The following is a 16,929-nucleotide window of genomic DNA, read 5'->3' as shown; positions in this document are numbered from 1 at the left end:
AGAGCACTTGCCTAGTAAGTGTGAGGCTTTGGGTTCAAGTCATAGCACTGCATACAAATAAATAAAAGAAAGGTCCATTGGCTACTAAAAATTATTTTTTAAAAATGCATTGGGCAGAGAGATGTAGTAATGGAGAGAAATGCATCTATCTAATGTGTTTTCTTTCTCTTCCCATTTACAGGAATTCAGTGTTCCAAAAGGTCACTCTGTATCCCCCTTTGTTATAATTAGTGTTGGTTCCATATTATAGTTGGTAAATTGATAATTGGTAAATTATTGCTCTCCAAATATCTCCCTTGGTAAACCACTGTGGCTTTGTTGTCATTATGTTAGGGGAATCTCAATGGTATTACTGTAATTTTTATTTCTTCTCCTCCTGCCAATTCTAAATTTTCATACTTCCCAACCAGGCCCTAGTTCTCACCAAATTATGAAATGAAAAATGATCTTTCCTCATCTGGCATCTACAAAACACAATAATGGTCCTTCCTTGGTTCCACAGTCACCAGCAGGTGGCTATAATCCAGGTTCCATTACTGGATGAACTTGACTGTGTGATTTTGGAGGAGTTTCTTAAACTCCCTGAGCTTTATTCTTGTCTATTAAATGGGGGCAATAACATTAATAAGAGGTGGTTCCAAATATTTGTTGAGATAATGCAGTGCACCTGGTGCAGTGCCTGGCACCTAGTAGGACCTCAAAATTGTTTGCTATTTTAAAAAAAATAGTCTTGGGAAGCACTGAGGATGCTCTAGACTGGAGGTAGAGTCAACTTATAATAAGAAAGATGAGACTGTGCAATGGTTAAGAACTCTGACTTGGGCTGGGCAGGTGGCTAAAGCGGTAAGGCGCTCCCTTGGCATGCGCGGGGTGCTGGGTTCGATCCTCAGCACCACATAAAAATTAAAAAAAAATAAAGATGAAGTGTCCACCGAAAACTAAAAAAATAAATATTAAAAAATTCGCTCTCTCTCTCAAAAAAAAAAAAAAACAACTCTGACTCCAGCCTCTAATGAACGGGTCAATAATTCCTAGTTCACTCCATTGGCCTCAGCCAAGTTGAGCCTCCTAATCTGAAAACTGGGGATAATCACATAACTTATAATCACATAACTTATCTAAACAGTGTTTCTCAAAATGTGGTCCACAGACTTTGGAGGACTCCAAGATTCTTTCCAGTTACCCTCAAGTCAAAATTATTTCATAAGGGTGCAAAAATGTTACCTGCGCTTTCACTCTGATTGCTCACAGGCAGAGTTTTCCAAAGGCTCAATGACATCTAACGATGGTGTTCTGATGCCTGATGGAAAGTGTATTTACAAATTATTTTTTAAAATGTTTCATTTCTAATACATTAAATATCAATACATATGTATGTATATGTTACATAATAAATAAAAGCTATTATGGTGTCCACAATAATTTAAAAATTTTAGAGAGAACCTGAGACCAAACATTTTGAGAATGGCTTCCTGGAAGTGTTGTTATTAAATTAGCAATGGGCATATACACACAGAGAGGGCACAGAATAAACATTACCTATATCCTCTGATTCCAGAGTTCCCCAATCCTATCAGATAAGCATCTGGCCTACTCCAACTACGTATAAACAAAATAAGATCATAACATAGATCCAAGTGCCTTAAAGAAACAGGAACTCGGGGGTCAACTGTTTCCCTCACCCTGTCCTTTCCCATCTTATATATAACCTGTCACCAGAGAGAAGCAGGTGGCAACGAAGCAGATGCAAGAGAAGCTTGACTTATAGAATACTCTTTTAAGTCATGGGTCATAAAGAAGCGATGCAGCCTGAAAAGAAGAATAGCTTCTTTAAGGACTGGGCAATTTCCATAGAAACAGCCTGAAAAGTATACTTATTGTAAAAGGTGTGAGAGAGGGGAACAAACTCAAGTGCATAGCAAGATAAACTATATGAAAATGTTGAGCTGCTGGGGTTCTCCCCCCTCATCTTTTCTTTTTACTATTTTGGTACACAATTTCCCCTTTAGAAGGGAAAAGCAGCATCCCTAAATTCTGATGTTGATGGCAAAGTAGGTGAGGCTCTTAGATGACAAATATCAAATGGGTCTGATCAAGACTGCGCACAATTTGGATTATGTTCACCAAGAATTTAACAGAATCCTTTTAAAAGCCAGGCAGATTGCCTCTCTGGGCTGCCAACATTGCCCAAGAGACCCCCTTTCGGGTCAGAACTTGCTGTCTGTGCTGTTAAAACACAAACATACCCTATATCATCAATAACCCTACAAACAGATGAATGCCGGTGAAGCACTTTTGCATGTAAGCTATTTTAATCTTAATCGTAAAAGAGGGGGGTGCCAAAGGTTTATGTCAGAAAAGTGAGAACCACAGGGGACACCTTTTTAAAAAACCTTTTAATTACTTCTTTCTTCCCAGCCTAGGAAACGAAAGTGACAAAGGTCAACCAGCACGTCGGCCACCAGTTAGCCCCCAAGATCATCCTAGTCCCAGTCCTCACCACCGGCCACTCCACTGCACACGGCCACCTGTTGCCATCCTCTCGCCCAGGGCGGAGTTGCAAACCGCCGCTAGAGTTCGTTCTAATTCCCCAGAGCAGAGCTGGCCAGGAAGCCCCGACGCGCCGCGCCGCGCAGCGCCGCGCCGCGCAGCGCCTGCTAATGCGCAGGGCGGGCGGGGACTCCGCAGAGTCTCCCAGCTCCGGGCTCCCTTTGTTTTCTCGCAGTTCAGTGTCAAAACTAGACCCCAGACGGCATCCTCTCGCCCACGCTTGGCTTCCGCGCGCTGGCACCCTGCCCACACAAGGGAGATTCCAAAAAGCCCACAGTCCGCGAAGGGAAAACAGGGTTCATCAGGGCAAGAATGCGCGGCGCAGACAGGTTACTGCGTAAGGTCCTCAAGTACACCCAGATCCAGAATCCCTTAGAGCTCTTTAGTGGAGCACAGTTGCAGGAGCGCTTCGGCCAGGACTCAAGTTCACGGATCGCTAGGCTTCAACAGCGAAAGGCAGCGAGATCTCCGGCCGCCTGTGCTCTAAGGCGAGGGAGGGGAACCTGGGGGCAGCCGCGGTTAGAGATCCTCACCCGCGGGGAACACCAGAATCCCAATTCTGAAAGTGACCCGCCTGATTTCCAAGGGACTTCTCCGCGAGCGCCGCAGGGGAGTGCCTTTCTCCCAGTCTGAGAATCCCAGCGAACACGAGCCAAACAAGTTTAAGACAGCTCCCGGGGCGTCTGTTTGTTTATTGGCTCTTAAGGGAAAAAGTTTGAAGATCTTTAACCAGCCTCAACCTGGCGCTAGCGGAAATCCCGGAATCTCCCCCCAACAAAAGTGATCTAACTTCAAGTCGTTATATAACTGGGGACTCCTTCTTCCCCTCCCTATTCCAAGCTCTCTCATTACTATTCCAGTAGTAAAATGTGTTTTGCTTAAATTTTTTTAAAAATTAAATAATTTCCTTGAGACCAAAGATCGGCGAAGGCACAGGCAGCGTCCTGGGCGCGAGGCGGCCCCACCCACGCTCAGCCCCTATCGCAGCCAAGAGAGCTGGGGTCCGGGTGTGCTGCAGGAGCTGGACTAGCAAGCGCGCCCCACGGTCCCACGGTCCGCCACTCCACGTGGTCAGGATCAACAGTTTGTTGAGCTCATCAGTGACACCTTGAACTTTTCATAAAGAAAATGGGTATTGCACCGACAGAGGTTTGGCAGCGCCGGGTCGTACTTAATATTCAATGATCTTGTTTGCGCCTCCCCCTCCTCTTCTCGCAGAAATTCCACCGAGTCCGTTACTGGGCTCAGACTTTTAAGTTAATTTACTGCCCCCCCCCCACTTTGGCCAGTAACCAGCGCCTTTAGGGCTAGCCTCCCCCCACCCCCAGCTCCCGCCTGAAAATGACATTTCACCAGCGTCTCCGGAGGGGGCTGAATTTCACTTTGTAACTTTCTGCGGAACCCGAGCCCGGGTGGCAGCTCGGGTGGTGGTATCGTATGCAAATACGCATGCTGACGTTACAGATCATGTGGGTTTTGGCGTAGATTCCCCACTGATCGAGGCATTTTTTCCCCCTTTTTTTTCCTTTTTTTTCTTTTTTTTTTCTTTTCTTTTTTTTTTCTTTTAAAAAATTTGGCCACCGTTCTCCGTACGGGGGCTTTTTCTGTCTGTCTGTCTAGTAGGCTGGCTTTCCCCCTCTTTCCCACGGAGCCCGAGCCGGGCGCCGGGTGGGGAGTGGGGAGTGGGTGGGGGGAGCCAGCAGAGTTCCATTTTGGAACGCCCGTGCCTCGTCTCCGCGCTCCCAGCCCGGGTCCCCGCGTTCCCAGCCCCGGCACAGGTAAGAAACTTCGCCCCGGCGCGGAGCACCCCCACCCGGCGCCGCCAGCCCCGAGCCCCGCACGCCGGGCGCCGGCCACTCCAGCCCAACTTTCCCACCGCCGCCGCCGCGGCTCCCGAAAATGTGTTGTTAATGGGACTTGGCCGGGTTGGTGATTGGAGCGGGGGGGACGGGAGGGGGGGCGTGCAGGCTCTTTTTGCCGGTGGGAGGAAGTAAGCGGATGCCGAGGGGGGACGGAGATTTTTTTAAAAAGAGTTTTGATTACAAGTTTGGATAAATGGGAGCCAGACCGAGGAGGAGGAGGAAAAACATGTCTACGTTTCCCTATGTCGACATAAGCCACAAAAAAATATGGCGTCCGCTTTCGACAGGGCGTTACGTAGACCCGACTCTGTTTTTATTTATTTATTTCGTGGCCGTCTCCCTCCCTTCTCGGCCCAACTGCGGCGCTTTGTGCGAACGGGGCAGGTCCCGCGGGGACTCCACCGGGACGTGGCCCCGTCTCCGCGCGTTTTGGCAGGCTGGGGGCTGCGTGTGGCGGCTCCCCTCCCTCCCCCGCTCTCCCCTCTTCTCCCCTCTCCCGGTGACGATTCGCCGTAATGTGGTGGCAGGAAGCATGACGCCGTGGGTTGAGGCTGCCTCTCCTCTCGTCGCTCCTGGTGGCTGCAGGCAGCGGGTGCAGCGCGGGCGGCCGACGAGCTCCCTGACGCGGGCAGGGCCGGAGCGCGGCGCTGTCCCCACGCCCTGCTCAGGTGCGCGGCGAGGGGGCTGCGGGGGGCCTCGGGGCCCGGGCCCTGCTGTCCGCGGCCGGCCGGCTGGCCCACGCCCGCAGCCGGTCTTTGCCAGCCCGAGCCCGGCTCAGTCCCCTGAACGGCCGCCGGCGCTATCCGTCTGCCCCACAAGAGGTTAATCTTTGTTGGCGTTGCAGCTTCTTTGTGGCTTCCCAGGACTTGGGATCCTCGGCTTTGCAAACTTGCCCTTTCCTCGGCCGCTTTGCAGGAGGCTGCGGAGACGAAGATGAGCGGAAAGTTGGAAACCAGCAAGCATCACAGGACCGTCCCTTTGGCCTCCTAGCTGTGCAGAGCTCGCGAGGCGGATGAGGAGGGCTGGTCGGGCTGGGGAGAAAACTTGACGGGGAATCCAAGTTGTGATTTGCTCAGGCTTCCACCTGATTGATCGGCTTCAAAACCAGTGGGGTCTCTGCCTTCCACTGTTCCACGATGGCCTTTTGTTTGTCTGGGGCGTGGAGGAGGAGGAAGTGAATAATGACTTGCCCTGGACCCCTCCCCTTTTACAGAGTCGCTGCTCAGCTTGGGCGCCACGGACCACTGTTTTTTCAGACCCCCGAGTGCTTCCCCTACCTGCCCTCTGAGCATCACTTTCTCTCTGGAAGTTAGCGGCTCCCTCAGATCTGAAGGAGGCCCTGTTGGGCTGGATTGGGGGGTCAAGAATCCCTCCCCCTCATCCCTGTGGTCACTCAGACCTCCCTCAATTACCCTTTTACACGCACACACACACATTAGCCAGTCCTTCCTGCAGAGCAGAAATTAATGCCTGCAGAAGTGAAGGAGGTGAGACTCTGAGAACTCCTCAAGATCTGAGTCAAAAGGTGATTTTCTATTTATGAGGCCACGGGTTTAAGCAGTTCAGTCCCAGGGCAGTAATGTCAAAAAGCATTTGGATGACGACCAAGTGGAATAAATATCTTGTAAAATGGCATGTTTAATAGTAAAAATAGATTCATGGAGCCTTCCAGTGGTAAATGGGACTCACATAAAGGTTTAATTTACGTTTAAAAGGAAAGTTACATAAGCCTGTATACACATTTTCTTTTAAGAATAGAGAAAACCTATGAGTAAGTTTGAGATGTGTTCCTGACAATAATAACTGTGCCTGTGATGTGTGGAAATATCATTGCTATGTAAACACTCTGCTCCTTGATTGTTCTCATGTGAACTTGTACCTTTCTTCTTAGCCAGATTTGAAACCAGCTAAGGATCCACCTGGAGATAACAGAACTTTCAGGGGAAATTCAGGAGGCCAAAGTGTAGGGTAAATTAGCTAATCCTCATTTTAAAGGGAACAAAAACAAACAAAATGCTGTTTCTTGGCACTGACAAAAGTAAATGCAGAGTCTCTTGACATGCAAAAAGGTGGCCCATCCCGAGTGTCTCCTGCACATCCGGGCCATGTGGTTTAGTGGAATGCTGTGCATTTATCAAAAAGACTCATGGCAATGCTTGATGACTGTTGCTAACACCATCATAGTATGCCAGGCATGGTGCTGTGCATTTTACATGTTTATCATTTAATCCTAGCTATGACACGTTGAACTAAGTATTTTTATTAACCATGATTTATGGTTGAGGAAACAAAGGCTCAGAAGGGTGAAAAAATTTGCCCAAGCCACAGGGCAACCAGCACAGTCAGTGTTCAAAACCAGGCCAGTCTTCATACATTAGCTACTGCATTGTAGCAGCTCCCAGACACGGGAAGTGGAGTCAGGTGGAAGGAGAAAGAGAGGAAGAGCTACTGCCCTGGGCTCTCAACTCAGGAATTTATCTGGATTTCATTTCTTTGTTCATTTTCTTTGCAACTATGTGTTGATTTATTTATTCATTCAGCAAATATAAGGTTCATTATACTAATAAGAGCCCACACTCATTAAGCACTTTTATGTGCCAGGCACCATCCTAAGTGCTCATGATGAGGCTATTTTGTCTTCATGACAACGCCATAATGTAAGTACTCTCATTCTCTCCTTTTTATAGATGAAGTGAAGGCACAGAGAGGTTAACCAGCTGGCTTGAGAAGGCACAGCCCCCTAGCAGAGTATTAGCCCCCAGCACAAGTGCATTCCACTGCTGCAGAGGGGCACTAACCCAGACAGCCCTGGGGAGATAGAGACCCCTGGCCTCTATCAGCCAAAGCACTGCTCCAGGCAGTATGGGAATGCGGGTGGAATAGAGACCTCACGTCCTCTAGGATTTTGAGCAGACAGCAGGGACCACTCATTAGGCCCAATAAAGCAGGATGAAGTAAGTGCTATCACTGAGAAAGTGACTCCTGTGGAAGCACCAGAAAGCGTGCTGCTCTGAGGGAATCCTGGAGGATCCCCTGGAGGGGCGGTATAGGAACTGACCCATGAATGAACAAGGAGGAGTAGTGTCTGCAGGTGGGTTGGATGTCATTGCATTCAGTTGCTAGCAACAGAAATCCTGCCCACCTGAGACCTAACCAGCTGGGGACTTGTGTGTGTCAGGCAATAACAGGGTGGATGGGCCAATACCTCAGCTGTACCACAGGAAACCCAGTCTGGCTTTCCACTCTGCCTTCCTTACAGTGTAGATAGACCTTAGGCCTTGATCTGTCATCTCGTTGTAGAAGGTAGCTGCTGTAACTCCAGGCCTCAGGTCTGAATTCCAGAAAAGGGGGGGAAAAAAACAGGATGAGTTTAGTGCAAAGACTATTTTCCTGGTATGGCTTTCTTGTTAGATTTGGGAAGAGACACTCCTCCCAGGGACTTCTGTCCTCAGCTCATCAAAGAGAACTATGCCACATGGTGGCTCAAACCTTCCAGGGAGGGACAATCAGGTATTTCTAGTTCAGCACATTGCTGCCATGAACAAACTGAGGTTCAACTTGTAAGGCAGAGGGGTGAATGGTGGACTGGTGGTTGAGTTGGCAGGCAGGCTGTGTGCTGCCTGGGATGAGAAGCGAAGAACAGTATTCCTAGGGAAGTAACACGGAATCTGGGAGCTGCCTGCATCCTAAGGAGGTGGAAAGAGGGATGCAGGGGTGGTTGCACAAAGAGGACCCCAGACTTGAGGAGGATGTGGAGGCAATTGGCTTTGATCTACAGGTACTAGGGAGCCATGGCAGGTTTCTGAGGAGGGAATGACATGTGTTTTAGGAAGGGCAGGCTAGCACTGATGACGGTGTACCTTGTGCAGATAAACCACAATTGAAGTGAAATGAGTTCTGGGAAGTTTCAGACTGAGGATCAGTTTTGCTTTAGGGCAAAAAGAAGACAGCAGACAATAAAGGAGTGAGGGGTGGCAGCGGGGGTTTATTGTAGGTACTGCCAGTAAGAATCCAAAATTGACCTGATCTTGGTGAGCTGTCACCAGGAGGTAACCAGCTCTCCTTTCTCCATAACTCAACTAGTGGAACTAGAAGTGCTGGAAGAGAACCATTTATCTTTCCCTGAGCTTCAGGATTCCAGAATCCTGGGTGCAGGTCCACAACTCAGAGCAGAATAACGTTAGTTATAACCCTCACCTGTGCTTGGATCCTGGGGGTAACATCAGAGGGTCTTGGAAGCCTGTCCATCTCAGGTTTGCCATGTTGGATTCCCCCAGCAAGGACTGACATCTCTGATTCTCTTTGCTCAGTTTTATTAGCTCTATCTCTGAACCTTAGTTTCTTAATTCTAAAATGAAGATCATCTTCATAGTGGCCATATGGGTTGTGGTGACCCTTAAGAAGAAATTTGCAAAGGGGCTGACGTATGGAGTGTGCCTAACCACTCATCATCACCATTGACATCACCATGACCACCACCTCTGGGATATGACTTTACTGGGATCCTTGAGGTACCCAAGTAATTTCCATGCGTTGATTTTATCCTCCATCCCAGGATGCTGACTGCCCCCATCTCACTGCCACCCCCCCCCAATCACACCCATACACATGTGTGCTTATTTTGTGTGAGTCTGAGCAACCACTGAGATGGAAAACTCCTAGGAACACCACAGTGCAGCCCTGGTGCAGCGGTCAGAGGGTGGTATTCTGTATCATGGTCAAGTCCAGACAGCACAGCTCTGGAAGGATGCTTGGCTATTGCACATGCCCCTATGCTAGACAGTAAGGTGGGCATTGTTTTTAGAACTGACAAAGTAGTTTCCTTTTTAACCGAAATTTCTTTTCTCCTCTTTCCCCTCCCCAGCCCTTCTCTCAAGCCCCCACCCTGTGTTGAACAGGTTGTGATTTTAAGAACATCCACCCACAATCTGTTTCCTGTTTCTATGCTCGTAGTCTCGCATTCAAGAGGGGTTGACTGATGGCGGGTGGGGTGCGTGTTTGTGTGTGTGAGAGGGAGAGACAGACGGACAGACAGACTCCAGGGAGAAAAACAGTCCTGACAACAGTACATCAGTGTCCACCCAAACTTACCAAGGGAGAAGAGAGTACCAAGGCCAGAGCCTCTCTTTATTCCTGGGAAGACAGCTTAACCTGTTAAAAACCGCAGTTCACACCCCTCCTTCCTCTTTCTACCTCCTCTGCCCCCTAATAGAGAAACGCTAATGAAGATTAAATCTTGTTACACAATGTTTCACTACAGTAGTATTTAACACTTAACAGAATCTGCAGTGAATGAAATCCATGTGCTATTGACCCACAGGAGATGGACCCAGGCATGCACTTTGGTGTCAGAGGTTTGTGGTCTATTTTCTGGGTGCACAGGCTTGATTTGGGATGGGAAGTGGGAAGCTCATGCTGGGTTTATCTTTTGGGGAAACCAGCAAAATCTTGGGAACCACTTAATGTTCAGTGGGGGAAATAGATTCACAGATCCCTGGGTCCTCGCAGAGTGTTCAAATTGAGTTAACTCCTTCTGTGGAAGGGAATCCTTGCTGCTGGGGTTCCAGGGTCCACTTGTGGGAAAGAAAAGGAGGCTGCTGATGAGAAGGGCAGGGGAGCCTGTGAATGGCAGTTCCTGGCTGCAGGGTCTCCTTGGCCTGGTTGAATGCCTGCAGCTACAGCTCCTGGGCTCCAGAACATCTGCAGAATGCTGAGGGCCCGGAAATGTAGGTTCAGGAAGAGGCAGCAAGCACACACACAGGCGGCAGCGCTGTGCACAGGTGACGGTTTAAACCAGTGTTGCAGAAAGATTTTGAGAAAAGCACTTTCAGTGGGCCTGACATTTTCGTTCCCACAGCCATCTCCACCCTCAGCCTTGTCCACTCTGGCTGGTGAAGCTGAACAAACAGAGCTCCCTACACACCCAGATGCACAAAGCTGCCCACACACCCAGACGCACAACTGACACTCCAAAGTTTGCCGTCTTCAGAATGACCACAGCTCCTGAAAGCCGAGCACCCACTGTTTGCAGGGCATGAAGCTCAGTACGTTCCCTTCTCTGGGCCATTTACTCCGAACCTTAAGAGTAAGTGGAGAGCCATGGTTTAAGGCCAGTTTAAAGTCAGGAAACCAAAGTTCAGAGAGGTTAAGCACTTGCTCCAGTTCACAGAGAGAAAGCAGCGGAGACAGGATGCCAACTCAGATCAGTGTGATTCCAGAGCTTTCTCCAGGGTGAAAGTCTCCTGGAAAGTCAGCCCCACCCATCCTGAAAGGGGTTGTGGAGAGAAGGAATGGCTTGGAGCATGCTTTGGGACAGTCTGATTGCTTTTGCAGTACAGCAGCATAGGACTATGGGCCTGCACCTGAGCCTGTGTGCATCCGTATGTGAGCGAGAGTTTAGTCAAAACAGGAAGGGATTCCAAACCTGTACCTGTTATCTCTCCTGCCTCCCCATACCACCCCTCCAAAAAAAAAAAAAAAAAGACAGTTCTAAAATCTCTAACAGTGTCTATGATGGAGCATTACCCAGGCAGCTCTGCGCCCTCTGTCTTGGGCCTGGAGAGAAAGAATTCCAGTAGGCTGAAAACTGCAAAGTTGGAGCAGCCCGAGGAGGATCTGGGGGCTACCTTGAGGATGCTGCGTGGCCCTACCAGCCAATGGGGGAAGGGGGTGGAGGGAGCGGGCGTCAAGAGGGTGGAGAATGGCTGTGTTGCTGTTTTTATACAATAAAAGAGGATCATTGTAATCGGGAGCCTTTGAATCATAACACTCTGCCCATGGCTCACTCCAGCTGCAGAGCCATTTAGTTAAATAGTGCACAGAAAACTCCTTTGAGCTGCTATTACATTCCCGCTGTTCTTAAAATTCAGGACTGGGCTGAATCGCTCCCACAGCACAGCCATCTCAGGCTCCCCCAGCCCCTGGGTGAACCCAGAGTCCCTGAGGGCTCTCTGAGGCCTGTGGAGGATGACATTTAGAAATTATTTTCATTTGTACTACTGTCCTGTCTTTCTGGAAACAGATTCTGTAAGATATTTGCACACTCAGAGCTGGATGTCATGGTCAAGTTGTATAGGTAGGAGGCAACCCGATGCAGAAGGAGGGTGGCCACTGGTTGGAATGGGGAGTCCTTTGCTTCTTTTGTTGTTGGTGGTGATGGTGGTGAGGTGATTGAGGGATACACTCCAACAGCTGGAAGCTGGACAAAGAGGCTGCCCTCTGGCCAAAACGTTTAGGGGAAAGGATGGGTTCCCGGCAGCAGACTGAAGCCCAGGCTTCTCTCCCAGTGGAGATCTCTGCCTTTCGTTGTCCCATAGAACTGCCTGTTACTTTCTTCCGGGGAACTCTGTGTTACAAAATCGATTCTGAGCATGCGGTGAGCTTCTGCCAGAGACAAGTAGTCCAGGAGAGCTTGAGGACTTCTCATTGTTTCCAAGAGCCAGCGCTCTGTGCACAGAGCCACAGGGTGGAACTGGCTCTGATTACCCCAGGGGTGCATGGTAGACATTGCAAAGACTGAGGTACCTAATTCGACAGGGTCTGTTCCACAGAGTCTGACTTTGGCAATTTTAGAAAGGGATGGATGGGTCTCCTGGTACAGAGTATAATGGGATCACTGGAAGGGCATTTGGGGCAGCCAGTCTATTAGCCACGTGGTACATGAGTAGGATCTAGCAATGCTGTAGCTGGAAGAAATTTTAGGCATTTCCTAGCCCAGCTAGGAGACTGAGGCCCAGCAAGGCATGAAAATTGGCCCAAGGTTACATAAGCCTATGGCCATGACTTGTTTGTTGCTAGTGTTACTGGGTTTGCTATGTTGAGGGGTTTTTCTCTCATACATTTCCTCAAGGGACTGTCAGCCTCCTTGGTCAGCCAGTTCAATGAAGCACCTTCCCTACTTCTGGTCCTCTTCCCAATCAGCACCTACCGAGCACCTGCCAGATAAGAAATCAATGTCCCTGAACTTAGAAAGTCCAGTCACTGGCACTTAACCCCAGCAACAGCTATGATCATCCTGCCTAGCCGTTCCTGGCATCACGGACACAAATCCAGGGGTCTTTTTGAGGGCATGCTCTGTCAATCTGGGATTCTGGAATTCTGTCATCCCCATTTGACAAATGAGGAAGCACAAAATAGAAAGTCTTTTGTCCATGGGTTCCAAAAGCCGGCCATCTGATGCCACACCCAGGGCTCATTGGGCCCAGGCGCTCCCCACCCCGCCTACCCTCCATGCACCGGTGGCTCCAGCCAGAAAGTCCCACTCCTCCTCTACAGAGTAGAACTGGTGGCTGAGCCACAAGCCAGGGCTCAGGAGACAGCAAGTGTGCACTCAGGGCCTGCCAAGGTTTCCCTCATCCATGATTTTTCCAATTTATTAAATGCCCCAAATGTGTTGGTGTCATAGTCATGTCATTTGCTCAGCAGCCTCGCTAAGCAGGCAGCATGGAGGGCCAGCCAGAACTCCAACGCGGGCCTGTGGAATCGGATATTTGAGTGCCATCCTCATCAGGAGTAGTGTTGCAGGGGTTGCTGCAGAAGTAGCTGAGTGGGAGACCTAAATGGTCAAGGGCAGGTCACATGGGGGCACAGAGCCACCATGACTGCCCAGTTTAGCCTCCCCAAATAAAAGAATTTGTAGGTAACCTTTAAGTTAGCAACAGGTGCTCACCGGAGCATAAGCACCAAACATGATGTATGGAGATTCACCACCCAGCAGGCACCGTGCAGTCACGTGCTATGGTGCCGTTAGCCTTGTCTTCCAAAGCACCCCAGAATCCACCCACTTTAAATGCACAATTTGTTGACATTTAGCATATTTACAGAATTATGCATCCATAACCACAATGTAATTTTAGAATACTTCCCTCATGCCAGAAGGAGACCCTGTCCCATTAGCTGCTCCTCTCCAACTCCTCTCTTCCCCCACTTCCAACCTGACCAACCATTAATCTACCTCTGGTCCCATAGATTTGCCTCTGCTGGACGTTTCATGTAGTGGAATCATATAGTACGTGGGTTTCTGTGTCTGGCATCTTTCTCTTAGCATACTGCTTTTGAGGGTCATTATACTTAGCAATTTCAGGATTTCATTCCTTTTTATCGTCAAGTAGTATCCCATTGAGTGGCTGTACCACATTTTTCTTATCCATTCTCCAGTTGGGGGACAGGTGGGCCATTTCTGATCTGGGGGGAAATAATGATACTGCTGTAATGTTCATATGCCTGTCATTATATACACAGGTGTTTCCATTTCCCCTGGGTTCCTAGAGAGGTCCAGCAATACCTCACAGAGGAATTGCTGGCTCATATGGCAACACTGTGATTAACTTTTTAAGAACAGCCAAACTGTTCCCCAAAGTGGCTACACCATTTTACATTCCCGCCAGCACTGTATAAGAGTTCTGAATTCACCACCTCTTTGCCAATCTTTGATGTTATCATCAGCCCCATTTAACAGGAAAGGGAACTGAGACACAGGGAAGGGAGAGTCCCATGGCTACAGAGTGGAGCAGTAGGACTTAAACATCAGTCTGACCCATGACTACCCAGGGCCAGGACCAGGGTAGGCTAAATGAGGTACCCAGTGTGCAATATTTAAGGAGGTAGCTACTCTCCATATAAGAATATAAGAACAGGGCTGACACCCGGCCTTTTTGCTTCCTGAGTGGCTAATTTGCTGTTGCCTATCCTAGTTCATACCCTGTCACCACTGTGCTCAGTGCTGAGAGGAGTGGACGTGAGGATGATCATGCTCTCCCTTGCCTTGGGGGACTCTCAGCTTGCCTTGCTGGACTTGCAGAGGCCTCATGGCTGCTCCTGGGGCACTGTGAGAATGACAGGTGAGTCTACCTGTAAAGTGCCTATCCCGGGGCCTGGCACCTCAGCAGCACCCCAGAAATTCAGGCTGGCGTCACTGTGTGGTTGCTGACATATCTCTGACCTTGCTTGCTATGAGGCTGTCTCTGAGTCACTGTAGCATAAGGGGCATCCACATTCCTTGCATCTGTGACTAGGAGCCCCAACTCCACCCTTTAAAGGAGGTGCTCTGCCCTAGTGAACACGAAATCACTTGGGATGAAGGAAATTGGATACCCAGGCTCTCCTCTAACCTGTTGGACCTGACCTGGGGCCCGGAGCCTTGCTCTGACTCCAGATAAGACATGCCCCATGTCTGGCTCTGTCATCTCCAGAACCAGGGTGCAACTTTCCTGTGCTTCCAAATAGGAGAAGATACCTGATGGATCATACTTATAGGGGCCAAGGTGACCCAGGGACGAGATAGTCATAGGCCCTTTCTGTGCTGGACAGTTCTGGTTTTCTCCAGCTGGGAGCAGGACCCTATTTGTAACCAGTTCAGCCTGCTAGTCTTCCAGAGTTAGGGCAGGGAGGAGACACTCAGTGATCTATGGGTAGAGATTTGGGGAATTGACTTTGAGATTTCTGAAGAAGAGATGTGTTCATTATAAAGTGATAGAAATGATGGGAGCCTTGCCTGGTTTAGTCCAAGATCCCATTAATTCTGTAGATAGCTTAAATGGGCTCACTCACTTAACAGAAGCTCAGGGCTCCATCTCTGGAGAAGGCTGCTTGCTGGCAGATCCCCAGGACCAAAGACACCCAGACATCCTGCCACTGCCCACTCAGCACTGTGCACACCTCAAACCTGGCTCCCACTTGCTGTAGGGTCACCGCTGCTGCCTTGTGCTATCCACCAGCGGAGGCATGGATGTGTGGTGTTAGCACCACAGTGAGGCTTCAAACTTGCTGAACTCTGGAGCTTTATCCTTTGATTCCCATCCCTACCCTGCCCCGCCCTCCACCGCCTGAGCCCCTAGTCTTGACCGAGCAGTTGCTCAATACATAGTTGAATACAGGAGCCTTCTGCATGTGGCTGCATGTGTTGAAATAGGAGGTGACATAATCCTGGGCCTAACTGCACAAGTGAATAGAAACTTCCAGAGTTGATTTTTTACTTTTTTTTTTCTTGTTGTTGTTTCCAAATAAGAAGAAAGGAGGAAGTCTTATTGGAAGGATACATACTGTGTCATCTGTCACCAATGTGTCCCTTCCTTAACTCTACTCATATGTGGTTCTGAGACACCAAATCTGTCATGTTTCACTAACCTTCCAAAAAAAAACCCACCCCTGATGACTGGTTGCCCAGTGGTCAGGTCATAAATGCCAGCACTTTCAAGGACTTTGCATGTAGCATTGAAGACTGAAGGGAGGAAGTATAGCAAGGTAGGAAGTGGTGGGGAGTGTGTCAAAGAAGGAAGCATGTGCCCCATCTAAAGGTATTCAGTGTTTTTTAAAATAAATTCTTCCCATCCACCTGCAAACTGCCAGTTAGTAACTTCTGACCCAGAGGATCAAGTCCAAATTCCTGACCCTGGCATGGGTCTGTCCCCAGCTGACCTCTACCTCTCGAACATATTTTGCTGTAATTTCCTCACACTATGCCACTTACTACACTCCGGTCCCAGCAGACCACCCCTCAAGCCCCGAATGCACCTCCCCATCTCTCCTTTTATTCCTTTGCACACATAGTTCCTTCTCCCCAGAAAGGCTCATCCCCTAAACTAATAAAAGCTACTTATTCCTGCTCTAGAGATCTTGTTCCCTCCTCTAAGAGGCCACTATGCAGTGGAAATAACTGTTAGCTTATGGATATTGATCTGTTTGCACATCTGTCTCCCTGAAAAACTCGCAGCCAGCTTTCATCCCAAGGAAGAGCTTCCTCTTTGTCTCTGGGTTCCCAGCACCAACTCAGGGATGATCCACTCTGCATGTTCAAAATGAACGTCTGTGGAGTGAGTGAGTTGGGTGAGTGAGTAAACAGCTCTTTCTCCAGACCCTATATGGAGGGCTGAGCTGGGTCAGCACAGGTGCTGAATAAGCTGCTGCTCACTGCTGCCCCTAGTGGTAGGTTCTTGCCACAGCCTGGAGGGTCAGACACTGGACCATTTTCTCATAGGGAGAATCCAGGTGGCTTCCACCTGGAGAGCCTGGTCCCAGATTCAGGGGCTCTCCACCAAGTACTGCCCACCTGCCTGCCTCCACAGCGACCTCATCTGCACATCTGGCCTCCGGGTACTCCCTGGGTCCAGTTCCCCCTTTGGGCTTGGTCTTAGGTTTCTTCCATGCCAGGAGCACCTTTCACCTTTCTGTACGGCACACTGAGCAATCTCGCAGCTGTCCTTGCAAGGCCTTTCCATTACTTCCAATATTAAATGTTTTTTGACAGAACCTGAACTTGAGATCGAACTCTTCTGTCAATGTGGCAAGGAAGAAAACAAGCTTCCTGACAGCCTGCTGTAAGCCAGCTGTTAAACCAAGCAACCTTGGCTACTGTACTTTGTTTCATGCTATCTAATTCTCCCAGCTACCCCACTGGGTAGAAATTTTATGACCATTTTACTATGAGGAAATTGAAATTTCAAACAATTAACTTGCCAAGTTACACAGTAAAAGTCAGGGCTGGAATTGAAAGCCAGATCTGAGTGATATCAGAGCCCCT

At 49.1% G+C, this 16,929-nt stretch overlaps 1 protein-coding gene across 1 annotated transcript in view; it reads left to right on the top strand.

The window, feature by feature from the left end:
* The first annotated feature begins 3,883 nt into the window (after positions 1-3,883).
* The window catches only part of Zhx2 (zinc fingers and homeoboxes 2), a 161,687-nt gene continuing 148,641 nt past the window's right edge, over positions 3,884-16,929 (top strand). The window contains exon 1 of the mRNA XM_027949587.3: positions 3,884-4,328. The gene's annotated coding sequence lies outside the window, so the exon portion shown is untranslated. The remainder of the gene's footprint in view (positions 4,329-16,929) is intronic.

This window comes from Marmota flaviventris, chromosome 15, assembly GCF_047511675.1.
Source record: "Marmota flaviventris isolate mMarFla1 chromosome 15, mMarFla1.hap1, whole genome shotgun sequence".
Classification (NCBI taxonomy): domain Eukaryota; kingdom Metazoa; phylum Chordata; class Mammalia; order Rodentia; family Sciuridae; genus Marmota; species Marmota flaviventris.
This window is presented reverse-complemented; position numbering and strand designations above follow the sequence as displayed.